This window comes from Rana temporaria, chromosome 8, assembly GCF_905171775.1.
Source record: "Rana temporaria chromosome 8, aRanTem1.1, whole genome shotgun sequence".
NCBI lineage: Eukaryota > Metazoa > Chordata > Amphibia > Anura > Ranidae > Rana > Rana temporaria.
In genome coordinates, this window is record NC_053496.1 from 47,703,275 (window position 1) to 47,720,590 (window position 17,316).

The 17,316-nt window shown below is 43.2% G+C and overlaps 1 protein-coding gene across 1 annotated transcript in view; it reads left to right on the top strand.

Moving 5' to 3' along the window:
* LOC120946904 (transient receptor potential cation channel subfamily V member 5-like) overlaps nucleotides 1-17,316 on the top strand; it is a 104,494-nt gene that overhangs the window by 37,311 nt on the left and 49,867 nt on the right. The gene's annotated exons all lie outside the window — the stretch shown is intronic.

The following is a 17,316-nucleotide window of genomic DNA, read 5'->3' on the forward strand; positions in this document are numbered from 1 at the left end:
ACAAAGTTTTTGGCCAGTGAGCCATGTCCAGGTGTGTTGTTCCTGGAATAACCGAGCCTTTGTGAGAAACTATGTGATGTTACGTTGTTTACTAAGAACACTATTTGTAAATATGTTGGTATTTAGGTCATAAAAAATAAATGACAACATGTCTTTAAAATTACAAGCAGGCCAAGGAGGCAGATGGTGAAATATACATGGCAACACATTATTGCAGACAATCACCCACCCCCCCCCCCAACCCCAATATATATTTACTTACTTTTACGCAGAATTTTAAGTATTTTCTTCATCTGATGTGGCTCCCTCAATTTTAAGTCTGACCATCGTTTCCTCAGCTGTTCCTTGGACCTGGTGATCCCAAACAGCCTCTGCATTCTCCTCGCCACCTTGTCCATAATATGTGCCTTTCGGCGGTTAGGGGTCTTGTATGGCCCTAATTCACCATCATAGTCCTTCTTTCGCATGATGTAAACTAACTCCACCATTTCCTGGAACCGCATATTAGTGGCTTTATATCTTCTTTGCCTTGATCGGGACGTCCCTGCCTCTGTCCCTTCACTTGTGGCATGAGAGCATCGTGCCCGCTCGTGTGACATCGCCATCTTTCCTTTCCCACAGAGATTATGGGCGTGGAAAAGATGAATTCTTACGCCATGGGCGGAGAAGAGGGCGGCGTTTAATACATACGCGGAGTGTAGAGAATGCAAACAACGTGTTTACGTCGGTTACGCGGAGAATCTTCGAGCGCATACAGAACATACACAGTTAACGCCATATTTCCTAAACTCATTGATTAGGGGCCTCGCAAAGGTGACGAGGGCGGGGTTTAATAAATACGCGGAGTGTTTAAAAGGTGCACGCCGTGATTACGCATCTTACGCGGTAATTAGGCGAGCGTGAGAAACGAGGAGCGAGAGACAGGAAGGTAAGGAAATTAAAAATGTGATCAGCAGAGGCCTTGAAAATGTAGACACATGGGATGGGGGTTTGGGCTGTTGGTTGCACCCTTTTTAAGCTATTCTGTCTATGGGGTACCACAATGTTATTTTGGTATCCAAATGCTTTTGGACACCTCACAAAATAGAGATGTGAACAATGCTGTACCTCATTGACAAGTTTTTGAATGGTGTATTCAGATCAGGCAAAGTATTGTTCAAGTGTTGGTTGTACAGAGGTCATTAGGAAGTGTCTTTTATGTCATCCATTGTCAGGGGCATGAGATTTACACATGAAAGAGTGCCTAGATGAATACTGTCATTTGTAAGCATTGTTTAGTTTTCTATATTAAAAATATTTACTGCAATGTTAACAATGGCTCTGCATCTAGCAAATCAATGTTTGGTACAAGCAATGCGGCCGAGCTGCCAATCATTGTTTAAACAAGAGAGACTGTGTTTGTAATTAGATATAGGTAATAAATTTGAAGACACATATTAGATCAAGGTCAACGCTGATCCTTTTGAATATTTATTTTTCTGTGGTTTATGTTTTTGGAATCTAGACTCAAAAAGAAATATAATTTTTCAAAAAATTCAATGGACCTCCTACAAACCAAGGAAACTATAGAGGCCTTACTCCAAAAATATCAGGAGACGCCCATCCTGTGGAATTCCAAACACGCATTATATTGTAATAAAGATGTACGAGCGGCAGCACTAGAAGAGCTAGCAAACTATATGCAAACTTGGGTGCCAGGATGCACTGCCAACATGGTGAAGGATAAACTTGCCAACCTCAGAAGCACATACAGGAGAGCATACAAAGCTAATAAAAGCAAAAAATCAGGAGCAGCAGCAAGACAAGCAAAGGAACCCAAACTGTGGTATTATAAACAGATGGCTTTTTTGCGGGACGAAATGGAAGGCAGGAAAACGATGTCGAGTCTTTCTTCCAACCTTTCCTCCATGCTACCTTCCAGCGGACCTTCCCCAGATGACCACAGCCCTGCAGAGTCGGAGGAAGAGGGCCTGGCTGACAGAGATGCAGATCTGCCACCCTTCGATGAGGAGGTATAGTAGTTTCCTCTATATTTCTTGCGTAAATAATTCTTGGTGGATTAATGATTAGATATTGTAAAAAAAAAGCCAAGCTGGGAAAAAGCAAAAAAAGGTGTTCAGACAAATAGGTGTCAGAGATGACAACTGCAGGGGTCAGAAGTAGAGTGTATTCAAGTAATAATGAACAGAAAATACTAAACGAAAAACATGAAAATGAGTGTGGTTTTATTTAGCGAAATTGTAAAAAATGTCCTTTTTTTTCCACACAGGAAGAAGAGATCAGCCAGGAGGTGGCAGATCCTCAGGTGTCTGTCAGCCAGGAGGAGGCCGGGGGCAGTGGCAGCCAGGAGGAGGCCGGGGTCAGTGGCAGCCAGGAGGAGGCCGGGGTCAGTGGCAGCCAGGAGGAGGCTGGGCCCAGTGGCCTGCAGCAGGTCCCCCCGGCCAGGAGAACCACCACCAGCCAGTCTTCTCCCCCCCAGGTGAGGCCATCAGGCCGAAGGAGGCAGTTGAGGCCTGTGGAGGAGGCAAGCCTCCGCATGATACAGGAGGCAAGCGCCATCATGAGGGCCCCCCTCAACCCCACAGAGGCCTTCAGTGCCTCATTGGCCCATGATTTAAATGAAGGGGAGGAGGACCAGAGAAGACTGGCAAAGGCCCTGATGAACCAGGTCCTTTGGTGGATGCAGAGGGGCCTGCTGACCCCAGAGACTGGGCTATGTGACCCGGCCCGGCTTGCGGAACACCATCCTCCTGCTGCCACATCGACCCCACCTGCAAGACCCCGTGTTAGATCCGCTGGAAGGCTGCCTGGAGGGAAGGCTGGAAAGAGGAGGAAACGTTGATTTTCTGCCTTCCATTTCCTTCCACATAAAGGACATCTTGTTTGTACTACCACAGTTTGGGTTCCTTTGTTTGTGTGCTGCTGCTTCATATTTTTGTGTTTGGCTCCTGAGGCTTGGAAGTTTATCCTTCACCATGTTGGAAATGCAAGTTTGCATATAGTTTGCTATCTATTCTAGTGCTGCCGTTCTTTTTATTTTTTGTGATGACATTTGCCTGAATAAAAGGCTTTTTGCTTTCATTTGAAAACATGTCTATTGTTTGTTATACTGTGGGGATTATTAGGCAGCAAACCTTTAATAAATATACAATGGGTAATTTACAAAGGACACACTCCTTGGGGGGGGGGGGACATTTGGTGTGCCAACATGGTTTAATATTCTCTAATGAAACACAAAAAAAAAAAAAAAAAAAACATGTAAAAAAAAACTATTTTAAATGGTGACATAACTAGAAACAACAAAAAAAAAAAGAAAATATGCACATTCCTTTACAAAAATGACTACTATAAATTATGGAGGACCACCAACCAAAACACACGTCTGGCATAGAAAACATTATTAAAGGATTACATCACAAGCAAGAAATGTGACATTTCAGTATGGGACAACTCTATTGAAATTGCATCAGCAAGAGAACGGGGTTATTCTAGCAAGAGAAGAATTAATAAAACGAGGCAAGAAAATGTGGTTTAGTGCGCCTTTTTAAGACATTGTTCTCTTGCTAGAATAAAAGGTTTGTAATGACGAATGTGCCATATCCCAAACAAACGCGAGTTTTACCTGAACGAGCGCTCCCGTCTCCTCATTTGGACTGAGCATGCGCGGGGTTTTTGTACGCTGCTTTTGTGTACAGACGACCGAACATGTCTGACGGACACGATTCCAGCAGACTGTTTTAAAGCAAGACCAGGAAACAGTTGTTCGTTGGAAAACGGTCTGGCCGACGATTGTTTGCTGGAATCCTGTACGTTGCTGCCTACACACGAACGAACATGTCCGCTGAAACTGGTCCGCGGACCAGTTTCAGCAGACATGTTTGGTCGTGAGTACGGGGCCTAAGAGTGGCAAGGATTCCCTTCCACAGGTGGTGGTCTCGATAGTTTCGAAAAACTGTTAGATAAGCACCTAAATGACCACAACATTCAGGGATATACAAGGTAATACTGACATATAATCATACACATAGGCTGGACTTGATGGCCTTGTGTCTTTTTTCAACCTTACCTACTATGTAACTTTATCATTCATATTCCCCTGAAAAATGGCCAAAAACATCATAAATTCTGCCAGGGTATGTAAACTTATGAGCATAACTGTATCTAAAACACACAAGTTTTCAAATCGCCTCATTCCCCATTGGCACCCCTATTGAGGAATAGTGCTTTCACCCCGGGCCTTGATCCAGTTGCTTTTCAATGGTGGACGAACAAGGGTCTGCTGCGCATAGCGGACCTTTGTGATAGAGGGAATGTTCTATCTGAGCAATCTATGCGGGAGAAGTATCAAATGCCATTAGTAGAATGTTACCGATATGTTCAGCTGCGTCACTTTGTACAAACTCTGGCCCACCAGAGTGACTTGGAGGTTCTTACTCCCATGGAGCATCTTTGCATTCGCTATGATAGCCTTAGGGGACATATTTCTGAGTTATATGCGATGCTGATGTTTTCATCAATCAAGTTGAATTACATGCTCCAGTGGGAGGAGGACCTGCAGGAAACCTTTGATCTTGATAGGTGGTACGAGCTGACGGAGACTGCTTCTAAGTCACTTATAAATACGTCCATAATAGAAGCTAACTATAAAGTGTTGCTTAGATGGTATATGGTGCCAGCCAGACTCGCTACCTTTGTTCATGGGGCCACCCCTAAGTGTTTCCGGGGATGTGGCCAGATTGGAACTATCTATCATATCTGGTGGACATGCCCAAAGGTCAGGAGATTCTGGATTAGGGTCTATAATTTTATTTACTCATTGACCCAGTTGAACATGGCTAAATCTGCGAAACAGGCTCTTTTGGGTGACAGGGTGGCGGAGGCCTCTAAGGCCAAAAAGACGATTGCTTACGTTTATTTTTATATCAGCTAAAATTACGATAGCTAGAAATTGGCGCTCCGCCTCCTTGCCATTTGAACAGCTTAAAAGGAAATTGTCATGGTTAATGTTAAATGAGAGACTGACGGCACTGGTTCAGGACAAACTGGAGATGTTTCATAAGGTTTGGGACCCATGGATTGCTTATTTAACTAACGATCTAAGATCACTGGAGACGTGAGTTACGGTTCTACCTGAATGATTTCTGGGTGCTGGTCGGTTGCTCTCTTATCTGTTCCCTCTCTTTTCTTCTATTCTTTTTCTTCTTTTCTTTTCTATTTCTGCCTTTTTCTTTTCATCTCTATCTTCCTTACAGAAGCTCTTCAACGCGGGTCCTCCCGTCTAAATAGTAATATTGGCAGCGGGATGGATTTGGGATTTCCAGATCCGGGACCCTTGACTGGCAGGTCTTGGGCCTCCTAAGGTTGTGTCATTGATTATTTATGCTGGAATGAACTTTGTGTTATGGAATTTTTCTTATGTTTCTTGTTACAATGTTGCTGCCAAACACTATATTGTGATGGAGACCTTTCTGGTGTTTGTTAACGCTTTACTAATCTGTGGTAATGCTTCTGTTTTGTTGTAATATTCTTTTTTCAATAAAAACTATTGGAGAATAAAACACACAAGTTTAAGTCTGTGAGGGTTCTCATTTATCCAGGCCATATCTAGTAGTAGTAGTTGGACACTAATTATTCTATAATGTTGAAGACATTTCTTAGCTGGAGAAGTGACTTGGTTGAGCTACAAAATGCCTTCAAAATTCCAGAGCAAGTCCAGCTGAATGCGACCCACTACTATTCGACACAACGATTCATGCAATACCTCCTCCAATGCAGTTTTCCATGGACCAACCCTACTGCTGGTTCCGTCCCTACTGCTGTAATTTCTTCACCTGGCACCATCCCATCTATTATATGTGCAGACGTGTGATCATCTTTCTCTGTTTGGCGGGAGGTGGGTGCTCACTTTGGCTATTTTGTCTTCAGTGCCAGAAGACCTTGTCCTGGCACTATGAGGGCAAGCATGTCAGACTGATTGCTGCGCCATGGCTCTTGTGTAGTTCACTCCATTGGGATCTAGTAGCTCAGCTACTACATCTAGAAAACTGGGTAGCATGACTGAGCTGCTTAAAATTTCTTGACTATCAACAAATGGTCAAATTCCACTGTAGCAAGAGACTAAAAAAGGTTGGTCAGTGCTGCAAAAGCATACATCGCACTGCACTGGAAATTAGGCACTCTTCCTCCAATTCGTTTAGGTTTGCCAAGGATGTAGAAATTACGATGATGGTGGAACATATAGCTAACTCTTATCAAAAGGAGGACCAATTTTGGAAAATGTTAGTTAGATTTTACAAGGTCAGATGACTACCATGCTCTCATGAAGGGTTCTTAGAATACAGTAGCATGGGAGGGGGCCATTCCTTAACTCACTCAGTGTTGGCCCAGTACAGGAAACTCCCATTCTCTTCCCTTTCTCCCTAGCCCCTGGACTCACTTTCAACCCCCACCCCACTGTCTTTCTCATTTTTGCTATCCTGCCCTTTTTCCTCTGGCCCTCTTTCTTGATCAACATTACATCCATAGTGAAACTAATCTTGATACCCCATTGCGCTTCATCCAGGAAACATTGGCCTTTCCCAACCCTCAGACATGAGTTAAAACGTGTCTACTGAAATGGAGCCACAGCTGTAATGATCTTTTCTCTTAGAATAGAAGGTAATATACTCAAGGCGTTATACTCCTGAAGGGACAGGTGCTGACCACTCCCACTAATAGACAGGAGCAACTGTATGATAAAATATATTTTACGGTGCCTTGAAAAAGTATTCGTACCCCTTGACATTTTCAACATTTTGTCATGTTTCAACAAAGAAATTATTTTATTGGGATTTTATGCTATAGACCAGAAAAAGAAAAGTGGCAAATAAGTGTGAAGAGGATGGAAAATTATAAATGTTTTTCATTTTTTTTTTTTTTTACAAATCAATATATGAAAAGTGTGGCGTGTATTTGCATTCACCCCCCTTTACCTAACTAAAATCTAGTGGAACCAATTGCCTTCAGAAGTCACCTAATTAGTAAATAGAGTCCACCTGTGTGTAATTGTATCTCAGTATAAGTACAGCTGTTCTGTAAAGTCCTCAGAGGTTTGTTAGAGAACCTTAGTGAACAAACAGCATCATGAGGGCCAAGGAACACACCACACAGGTCAGGGATAAAGTTGTGGAGAAGTTTAAAGCAGGGTTATGCTACAACAAAATATCCCAAGCTTTGAACATCTCACAGAGCACAACTGGAAACCTACCAAGACATGGCCGTCCACCTAAACTGACAAGCCAGGCAAGGAGAGCATTATTCAGAGAAGCAGCCAAGAGGTCCATGGTAACTCTGGAGGAGGTGCAGAGATCCACAGCTCAGTTGGGAGAGTCTGTCCACAGGAAAATTATTAGTCGTGCACTCCACAAATCTGGCCTTTATGGAAGAGTGGCAAGAAGAAAGCCATTGTTGAAAGGAAGCCATAAGAAGTCCAGTTTTCAGTTTGCGAGAAGCCATATGGGGGACACAGCAAACATGTGGAAGAAGGTTCTCTGGTCAGATGAGACCAAAATTGAACTTTTTGGCTAAAACGCAAAAAGCTACTGTATGTGTGTCGGAAAACTAACACTGCAAATTGCCCTGAACACACCATCTTCAGCAGGGACAGGGAAGCTGGTCAGAGGTGATAGGAAGACGGATGGAGACAAATACAGGGCAATCTTCAAAGAAAACCTGTTAGACTCTGCAAAAGACTTGAGACTGGGGTGGAGGTTCACCTTCCAACAGGACAATGACCCTAAACATACAGCCAGAGCTACAATGGAATGGTTTAGATCAAAGCACATTTATGTGTTAGAATGGCCCAGTCAACATTCAGATCTAAATCCAGTTGGGAATCTGTGGCAATGCTTAAATTGCTATTCACAGACGCTCTCCATCCAATCTGACAAAGCTTGAGCTATTTTGCCAAGAAGAATGGGCAACCATGTCACTCTAGATGTGCAAATGCACGCCACACTTTTCACATAAAAGTATTTATTTGTAAAATAAATTGAAAACCATTTATCATTTTCCATCCACTTCACAATTATGTGCCACTTTGTGCTGGTCTATCACATAAAATAAAATCCCAATAAAATACATTTACATGTTTGGTTGTAACATGACAAAATGTGGAACATTTTCAAGGGGTAAGCTACACTGTTAGTAGCTGCTGACTTTAAAAAAAAAAATGTGGGTGGAATCCCGCTTTAAGGCCTATTTACGCCTATGCAATCTGGTAACACACATTTGTTTTGAATGGCTCCCCATTGCACGAAAGCAGCCACTGTACTAACCATGCGGTTTCCCCTGCTGTGCTATTGTGTCCTGATTGGGGACGGCCGGCCTCCCTGCCAGAACACTCCGGTCAGTGCTCTCAGCCATTGGCTGAGAGCGCTAATAAGGAGCCAATCGGAAGTCCTTTTTTGGTCATGCCTCATCGACAGAAGCCAGCTGAGTGGCTAGCTTCTGTCAGATTGGCTGCATTACACATGGGCTGAATGTCAGATAGTTTCTATTGAACTGGCCGATCCCGCCCGACATTCGGCCCGTGTGTATTAAGCCTCGTACACACGGACGGACATCAAACAAACTTTCCCTTGGATTTTTGTCCGAAGGGAGTTGTCCGGTCACACCTATAGCATACACACGCTCTGACTTTTCTGCAAACTTTCCCAACATCACGTGGTTTTTCTGCTCTTTTCTGCTCTTTACCGCCACCCTTTGGTTAACTTCTGCTATTGTTGGTTGGTTTTAACATTGGTTCTGAGCATGCGTATTTGCACTTTGTACAAAAGTCCGATGGCTTGCTGTACACACGGTCAGACTAGGCACCATCAGACTTTTGTTGACGTAAAGTTTGTCGGTTTGCAGACCAAACTTTTTGTCCGATTGAAACCGATGGAGCATACACACGATCGAACAAATTTGAAAACTTGCAGATTTTAAAGTTTGTTGGCAAAAAGTCTGACCGTGTGTACGGGCCTTTAGGCTTAAGGACAGGATATTTTTCCTAGATTAGTAGCTGCAGCCACTGATCAGGCAGTCCCACTCTCAGAATACAGTGTCCTGTCAGGGGTTGATGCCTTCACCCCCTTTTGTTTGGATGGTGGGATCTATTTTCTTTCTTTTAGCCCACTGGACATGTATGGCCAGCTTAAAGAGTGAATTCCCTTTTACTTTGGTGACATTTTTGGAGACATTTCTTCTCACTTCCTGTTGTTGCTATTGGACAGGAACTGAAGGGAAATCTCCCTAATCAGACACAGATGGCAAAAAAAAACTGACAGGGGTTGTAACAATTTCCTACTCTACCCAAACAACTTTTTTCACAGTAACATTCACTGCTCAAACAAATTTAAGGAACACTTTAAAAACACATCACATCTCAATGGGGAAGAATATCATGCTGGATATCTATACTGATATGGGGTAAGGTGTTAGGAACAAAAGAATGGCACATCATTTGATGGAAATGAAAATTATCAACCTATAAAGGTCTGAATTCAAAGATACCCCAAAAATTAAAGTGAAAAAATTATGCAGCAGGCTAGTAAATTTTGCGCAACCTGGTGGCGTTGGATGGATCGCAACATAATGTTCCAGAGGTGTTCTATTGGATTTAGGTCAGGTGAGCATGGGGGCCATTGAATGGTATAAATTCTTTCATCCTCCAGGAACTGACTGCATGCTCTCGCCACATGAGGCAAGGCATTGTCCTGCACCAGGAGGAACCCAGGACCCACTGCACCATCTTAGGGTCTGACAATGGGTCCAAAGATTTCATCCCGATACTTAATAGCAGTCAGGATGTCATTGTCTAGCCTGTAGAGGTCTGTGCATCCTTCCATGGATATGCCTCCCCAGACCATCACTGACCCACCACCAAACCAGTCATGCTGAACGATGTTACAGGCTGCATAACCTTCTCCATGGCTTCTCCAGACCCTTTTGCGTCTGTCACATGTTTTCAGGATGAACGTGCTCTCATCTGTGAAAAGCACAGGGCGCTGGTTGCGGACCGGCCAATTCTGGTGTTAAGTGGCAAGTGCCAATCAAGCTCCATGGTGCCGGGAAGTGAGCTCAAGGCCCATTAGAGGACGTTGGGCCCTCAGGCCACCCCCATGAAGTCTGTTTCTGATTGTTTGGTCAGAGACATTCACACCAGTGGCCTGCTGGAGGTAATTTTGTAGGGCTCTGACAGTGCTCATCCTGTTCCTCCTCACAGAAAGGTCCTGCTAATGGGTTAAGGACCTTCTACGGCCCTGTCCAGCTCTCCTGCCTGTCTCCTGGAATCTCTTCAATGCTCTTGAGACTGTGCTTGGAGACACAGCAAACCTTCTGGCAATGGTATGTATTGATGTGCCATTCTGGAAGAGTTTGACTGCCTGTGCAACCTCTCTAGGGTCCAGGTATTGCCTCATGCTACCAGTAGTGACACTGACCCTAGCCAAATGCAAAACCAGTGAAAACTGTCAGAAAAGAGGAGTAGGGAAAAAAATATCAGTGGCCTCCACCTGTAAAACCATTCCTGTTTTGGAGGTTGTCTCATTGTTGCCCATCTAGTGCACCTGTTGTTAATCAGTTTCAGCTGCTATGGTGGTAATGAAATTAACAACCCCCTCTGCTATTTAACTGACTAGATCAATATCCCAGGAGTTAAACTGACATGATGCTATACTCTGATTATAAAGTGTTACTTGAATTGTTTGAGAAGTGTACAGTATATACAGTGGGTATAGAACAGAATATACAGTGGGTATAGAACAAAATCAACCCCCCCCTTAAAATAATCAAATTGTGTTGCTTTCCAGCCTGAAATGAAGACAGACACAGTTTTGTTGTTTCCAGTTGTATTTACTAGTGCAACTTACAACATCCAAGTAAAAGGATCACCCCTTGTGTCAGTATTTTGTGGGACCACCCTTTGCTTTAATTTAGTTTTTGGTCTGTTGGGATATGTCTCTACTGATGTTGCATATCTAGAGTTTGCAATATTTTCCTACTCTTCTTTGCAGAACTGCTCAAGTTCAATTACATTAGATGGTGATCATTTGTGGACTGCAGTCTTAAAGTCAATCCACAGATTTTTAATGGGGTTTAAGTCTGGGCTGTAACTAGGCCATGCAAGGGCATTTACATTTGTCTCCTTCAACCATTGTTGCTTTGGGTTATTAATATGTTGGAGGGTAAACCTTCTTCCCATTGACAACTTTCTAGCAGAGGGCAGCGATATTTTGCCCCATCCATTCTTCTTCTATCCTGACAAGTGCTCCAGTACCCGCTGCAGAGAAATATCCCCATAACAGAATATTACCACCTCCATGCTTTACTGTAGGAATGATGTTAATAAATAATTACATTTTAATTTCCTCTGATAATAACAACATCTTTTTCCATGTGGCCTCAGAATCTTCAAGGTGCATTTTAAGGTGGTCAAATGGGACTAAAATTTTATTATTTGGCTTTAATAATAATTAGTAAATACAGCTGAATTAAACAAAAATTGTGTCTGTCTTCATTTCAGGCTGCAAAGCAACAAAATTAAAGTGTGATTATTTTAAAAAGGGGAGTGTTTTTTTTTACTATACCCACTGTATGTGTGTGTGTGTGTGTGTGTGTGTGTGTGTGTGTGTGTGTGTACAGTGGAGATCGAAAGTTTGGGCACCCCAGGTAAAAATTTGTATTAACAACTTAAGGACCGCCTCCTGCACATATACGTCCTCTTCAAGTGCCCAGCCGTGACCGCGGGACCAGCGGACCCGATCGCCGCTGGAGTCCCACGATCGGTCCCCGGAGCTGAAGAACGGGGAGAGCTGTGTGTAAACACATCTTCCCCTTCACTGTGGCGCCGTCATCGATTGTGTGTTCCCTTATATAGGGAATCACAATCAATGACGTCACACCTACAGCCACCCCCCCCTACAGTTAGAAACACAGATGAGATCATATATAACCCCTTCAGCGCCCCCTAGTGGTTAACTCCCAAACTTTAATTGTCATTTTCACAGTAAACAATGCATTTTAAATGCATTTTTTGCTGTGAAAATGGCAATGGTTCCAAAAATGTGTCAAAATTGTCTGAAGTGTCCGCCATAATGTCGCAGTCACGAAAAAAATCGCTGATCGCCGCCATTAGTAGTAAAAAAAATAATAATAAAAATGCAATAAAACTATCCCCTATTTTGTAAACGCTATACATTTTGCGCAAACCAACCGATAAACGCTTATTGCGATTTTTTTTTTTTACCAAAAATAGGTAGAAGAATTCGTATCGGCCTAAACGGAGGAAAAAAACATTTTTTTAAATATTTTTGGGGGATATTTATTATAGCAAAAAGTAAAAAATATTGCATTTTTTTCTAAATTGTCGCTCTATTTTTGTTTATAGTGCAAAAAAACGCAGAGGTGATCAAATACCACCAAAATAAAGCTCTATTTGTGGGAAAAAAAGACGTCAATTTTGTTTGGGAGCCATGTCGCACGACCGCGCAATTGTCAGTTAAATCGACGCAGTGCCGAATCGCAAAAACTGGCCGGGTCCTTTAGCTGCCTAAAGGTCCGGCTCTTAAGTGGTTAATGTGCATAACGAAGCAAAGGTAAGATGAAGAAAAATCTCCAAAAGGCATCAAATTACAGATTAGACATTCTTATAATATGTCAAAAAAAGTTAGATTTTATTTCCAACATTTCTACCCAACATTTCACGGGTAGAAGGAAAAATGGATTCAATAAAATTTCAGCAAATTTTGGATGGTAACTTGATGCCATCTGTGAAAAAGCTGAAGTTAAAGAGAGGATGGCTTCTACAAATGGATAATGATCCTAAACACACCTCAAAATCCACGGGGGATTACATCAAGAGGCGTAAACTGAAGGTTTTGCCATGGCCTTCACAATCTCCTGACCTCAACATAATTGAAAATCTATGGATAGACCTTAAAAGAGCAGTGCGTGACAGACAGCCCAGAAATCTCAAAGAACTAGAAGACTTGTGTAAGGAAGAATGGGCAAAGATACCTCAAACAAGAATTGAAAGACTCTTGGCTGGCTACAAAAAGCGTTTACAAGCTGTGATACTTGCCAAAAGGGGCAGTACAAGATATTGCCCAAACTTTTGCCAGACGCCATTTTTTTGTTTTCTGTAATTTTGAAAGTGTAAATGATGGAAATAAAATTTAACTTTTTTTGACATATTATAAGAATGTCTAATCTGTAATTTGATGCCTTTTGGAGATTTTTCCATCTTTCCTTGGCTTCGTTATGCACATTAATACAAATTTTTACCTGGGGTGCCCAAACTTTCGATCCCCACTGTATGTATATGTGTGTGTATATGTGTGTGTGTGTGTCAGTGGTGGCTGGTGCTCCAAAATTTTTGGGGGGGCGCAAACGGAAAAAAAAAATTGCAGCCTCACTGTGCCCATCACATGCAGCCACTGTGCCATCAATTGTCACCACTGTGCCATGCCATCAAACAGCAACTGTGCCATCAATTGTCACCACTGTGCCATGCCATCAAACGCAGCCACTGTGCCATCAATTGTCACCACTGTGCCATGCCATCAAACGCAGCCACTGTGCCATCAATTGTCACCACTGTGCCATGCCATCAAACGCAGTCACTGTGCCATCAATTGTCACCACTGTGCCATGCCATCAAACGCAGCCACTGTGCCCCTCAACTGTTGCCACTGTGCCAATTGTCACCACTGTGCCCTTTAATTGTCACCACTGTGCCCCATGATGCCACTGTGCCCATTGTCACCACTGTGCCCCATGATGCCACTGTGCCCATTGTCACCACTGTGCCCCATGATGCCACTGTGCCCATTGTCACCTCTGTGCCCTTTGTCACCACTGTGCCCCATGATGCCACTGTGCCAATTGTCACCTCTGTGCCCTTTGTCACCACTGTGCCCCATGATGTCACTGTGCCAATTGTCACCACTGTGCCCTTTAATTGTCACCACTGTGCCCCATGATGCCACTGTGCCCATTGTCACCACTGTGCCCCATGATGCCACTGTGCCCATTGTCACCACTGTGCCCCATGATGCCACTGTGCCCATTGTCACCTCTGTGCCCTTTGTCACCACTGTGCCCCATGATGCCACTGTGCTAATTGTCACCTCTGTGCCCTTTGTCACCACTGTGCCCCATGATTCCACTGTGCCAATTGTCACCTCTGTGCCCTTTGTCACCACTATGCCCCATGATGTCACTGTGCCCCTTTCCCTGTAAAAAGCACTTACCTGAGGATTCCATGTGCTCCCTCGATGTCTTCTGCCGCTGTGGTGAAGCTTCAGCCAATCAGGTTCCTGATAACCAGAATCCGGGAACCTGATTGGCTGAAACGGCCGTTTGTCTTATACAATGAGCGCAGATTGCCTGCGCTCAGAGTATAGACAGCTGAGACCCGGAGAAAAGCCTATCGGAGCCGCTGGCTTTGATAGGCAGTTCCCCTCAGCCAACCAGCTGCCGCTATTCGGGTAACCGGCGTCCCGCATCCGGTTATCTGAATAGACCAGGCAGCGCTGGCAACCAACAATAACATACATTTGTGCATTTATGCACGAATGTGTGTTATTTGCGAGAGGGCGTGGCGCTGCAGCGCCCTCTATAGACGGCCGCCAGAACTGCGGCTAAAATGTCAAAATAAGTTTTTTTTTAATTTTTTTTTTTTGTGACTGTGGGAGGGGGGGCGGCGCCCGTGCTTCCCTATGGACGGGCCGCCACTGGTGTGTGTGTGTGTGTGTATGTGTGTGTATATATATATATATATATATATATATATATATATATATATATATATAGTACAGACCAAAAGTTTGGACACACCTTCTCATTCAAAGAGTTTTTCTTTATTTTCATGACTATGAAAATTGTAGATTCACACTGAAGGCATCAAAACTATGAATTAACACATGTGGAATTATACATAACAAAAAAGTGTGAAACAACTGAAAATATATTTCATATTCTAGGTTCTTCAAAGTAGCCACCTTTTGCTTTGATTACTGCTTGGCACACTCTTGGCATTCTCTTGATGAGCTTCAAGAGGTAGTCACCTGGCGCAGCACCCCATCACTCTCCTTCTTGGTCAAATAGCCTTTACACAGCCTGGAGGTGTGTTTGGGGTCATTGTCCTGTTGAAAAATAAATGATGGTCCAACTAAACGCAAACCGGATGGAAAAGCATGCCGCTGCAAGATGCTGTGGTAGCCATGCTGGTTCAGTATGCCTTCAATTTTGATTAAATCCCCACCAGCAAAGCACCTTCACACCATCACACCTCCACCTCCATGCTTCACGGTGGGAACCAGGCATGTAGAGTCCATCCTTTTCTGCGTCGCACAAAGACACGGGGGTTGGAACCAAAGATCTCAAGTTTGGACTCATCAGACCAAAGCACAGATTTCCACTGGTCTAATGTCCATTCCTTGTGTTCTTTAGCCCAAACAAGTCTCTTCTGCTTGTTGCCTTTCTTTAGCAGTGGTTTCCTAGCAGATATTCTACCATGAAGGCCTGATTCACACAGTCTCCTCTTACCAGTTCTAGAGATGTGTCTGCTGCAAAAGGTGGCTACTTTGAAGAACCTAGAATATGAAATATATTTTCAGTTGTTTCACACTTTTTTGTTATGTATAATTCCACATGTGTTAATTCATAGTTTTGATGCCTTCAGTGGTGTGAATCTACAATTTTCATAGTCATGAAAATAAAGAAAACTCTTTGATTGAGAAGGTGTGTCCAAACTTTTGGTCTGTACTATCTATATTATTATTATTATTATTATTATTATTATTATTATACAGGATTTATATAGCGCCAACAGTTTGCGCAGCGCTTTACATCAGGGAAGACAGTACAGTCACAATAAAAATCAATACAGGAGGGATCAGAGGGCCCTGCTCGTTAGAGCTTACAATCTAGAAGGGAGGGTCAAGTGGAACAAATGGTAGTTAGCTGTGGGGGTTGATCAGATGGACTCAAATGAAAATACAGTTGTGTGGGAAGGGTAGGCTTCTCTGAAGAGGAGGGTTTTCAGGGATCCTCTAAAAGCTGATAGAGAAGGAGATAGATGGATAGATTGGGGTAAGGAGTTCCATAGGCTTGGAGAGGCTCTAGAAAAGTCCTGGAGACGAGCATGGGAGCAGGTGATGAGAGAGCTAGAGAGTAGGAGGTCTTGAGAAGAACGAAGAGAACGTACAGGTTGGTATTTAGAAACTAGGTCAGTGATGTAGCTGGGGGCAGAGTTGTGGATGGCTTTGTAGGTAATTGTTAGTATTTTGAATTTAATTTGTTGGGTGAGCCAGTGGAGGGATTGACAGAGGGGAGTAGCAGAGACAGAGCGGTTGGTAAGGTGGATTAGTCTGGCAGCAGCATTCATGATGGACTGAAGGGGGGATAGAGTATGCAGAGGTAAGCCAATGAGGAGGGAGTTGCAGTAATCGAGGCGAGAGATGACCAGGGAGTGAATTAAGAGTTTTGTGGTGTCATTGGTTAGAAAGGGGCGTATTTTGGAGATGTTGCGAAGGTTGAGGCGGCAAGATTTGGACAGTGATTGAACGTGAGGCTTAAAGGAGAGTTCAGAGTCCAGGACTACTCCTAGGACCTTGACATGTGAGGATGGGCTGATAGTTGTGCCATCAATTTTGACAGAGAGATCAGAGGAAGAGGCACATGGGGGGGGGGGGGGAATTATAAGTTCTGTTTTGGATAGGTTGAGTTTGAGGAAGTGGTGCGACATCCAAACTGATATATCTGATAGTAAATTAGTGATACGTGAGGAGAATGAAGAAGTGAGTTGAGGGGTAGAGAAATAGATTTGAGTGTCATCAGCGTAAAGATGGTATTGGAAGCCGTGGAAGGCTATCAGCTGACCCAGGGAGGAGGTGTAGATAGAAAATAGGAGAGGTCCAAGAACAGAACCTTGGGGGACCCCAACAGAGAATGGAAGAGGAGAGGAGGAAGTAGAGTTGTAAGCAACGCTGAAGGTGCGGTTGGATAAGTAGGTGGAGAACCAGCGAAGAGTACAGTCACGGAGACCAAAATTGTGGAGTTTTTATTTATATATATATATATATATATATATATATATATATATATATATATATATATATATATATATATATATATACACGTTTATTATTAATTATTTTAGGTAATTATATAGCGCCATCAGTTTACACAGCACTTCACATATATATTGTACACTCACATCAGTCCATATATATATTGTACTCTTTATTTTTATTTTTGATTTTTTGTTGTTGCACCACAACTGAGCAATAG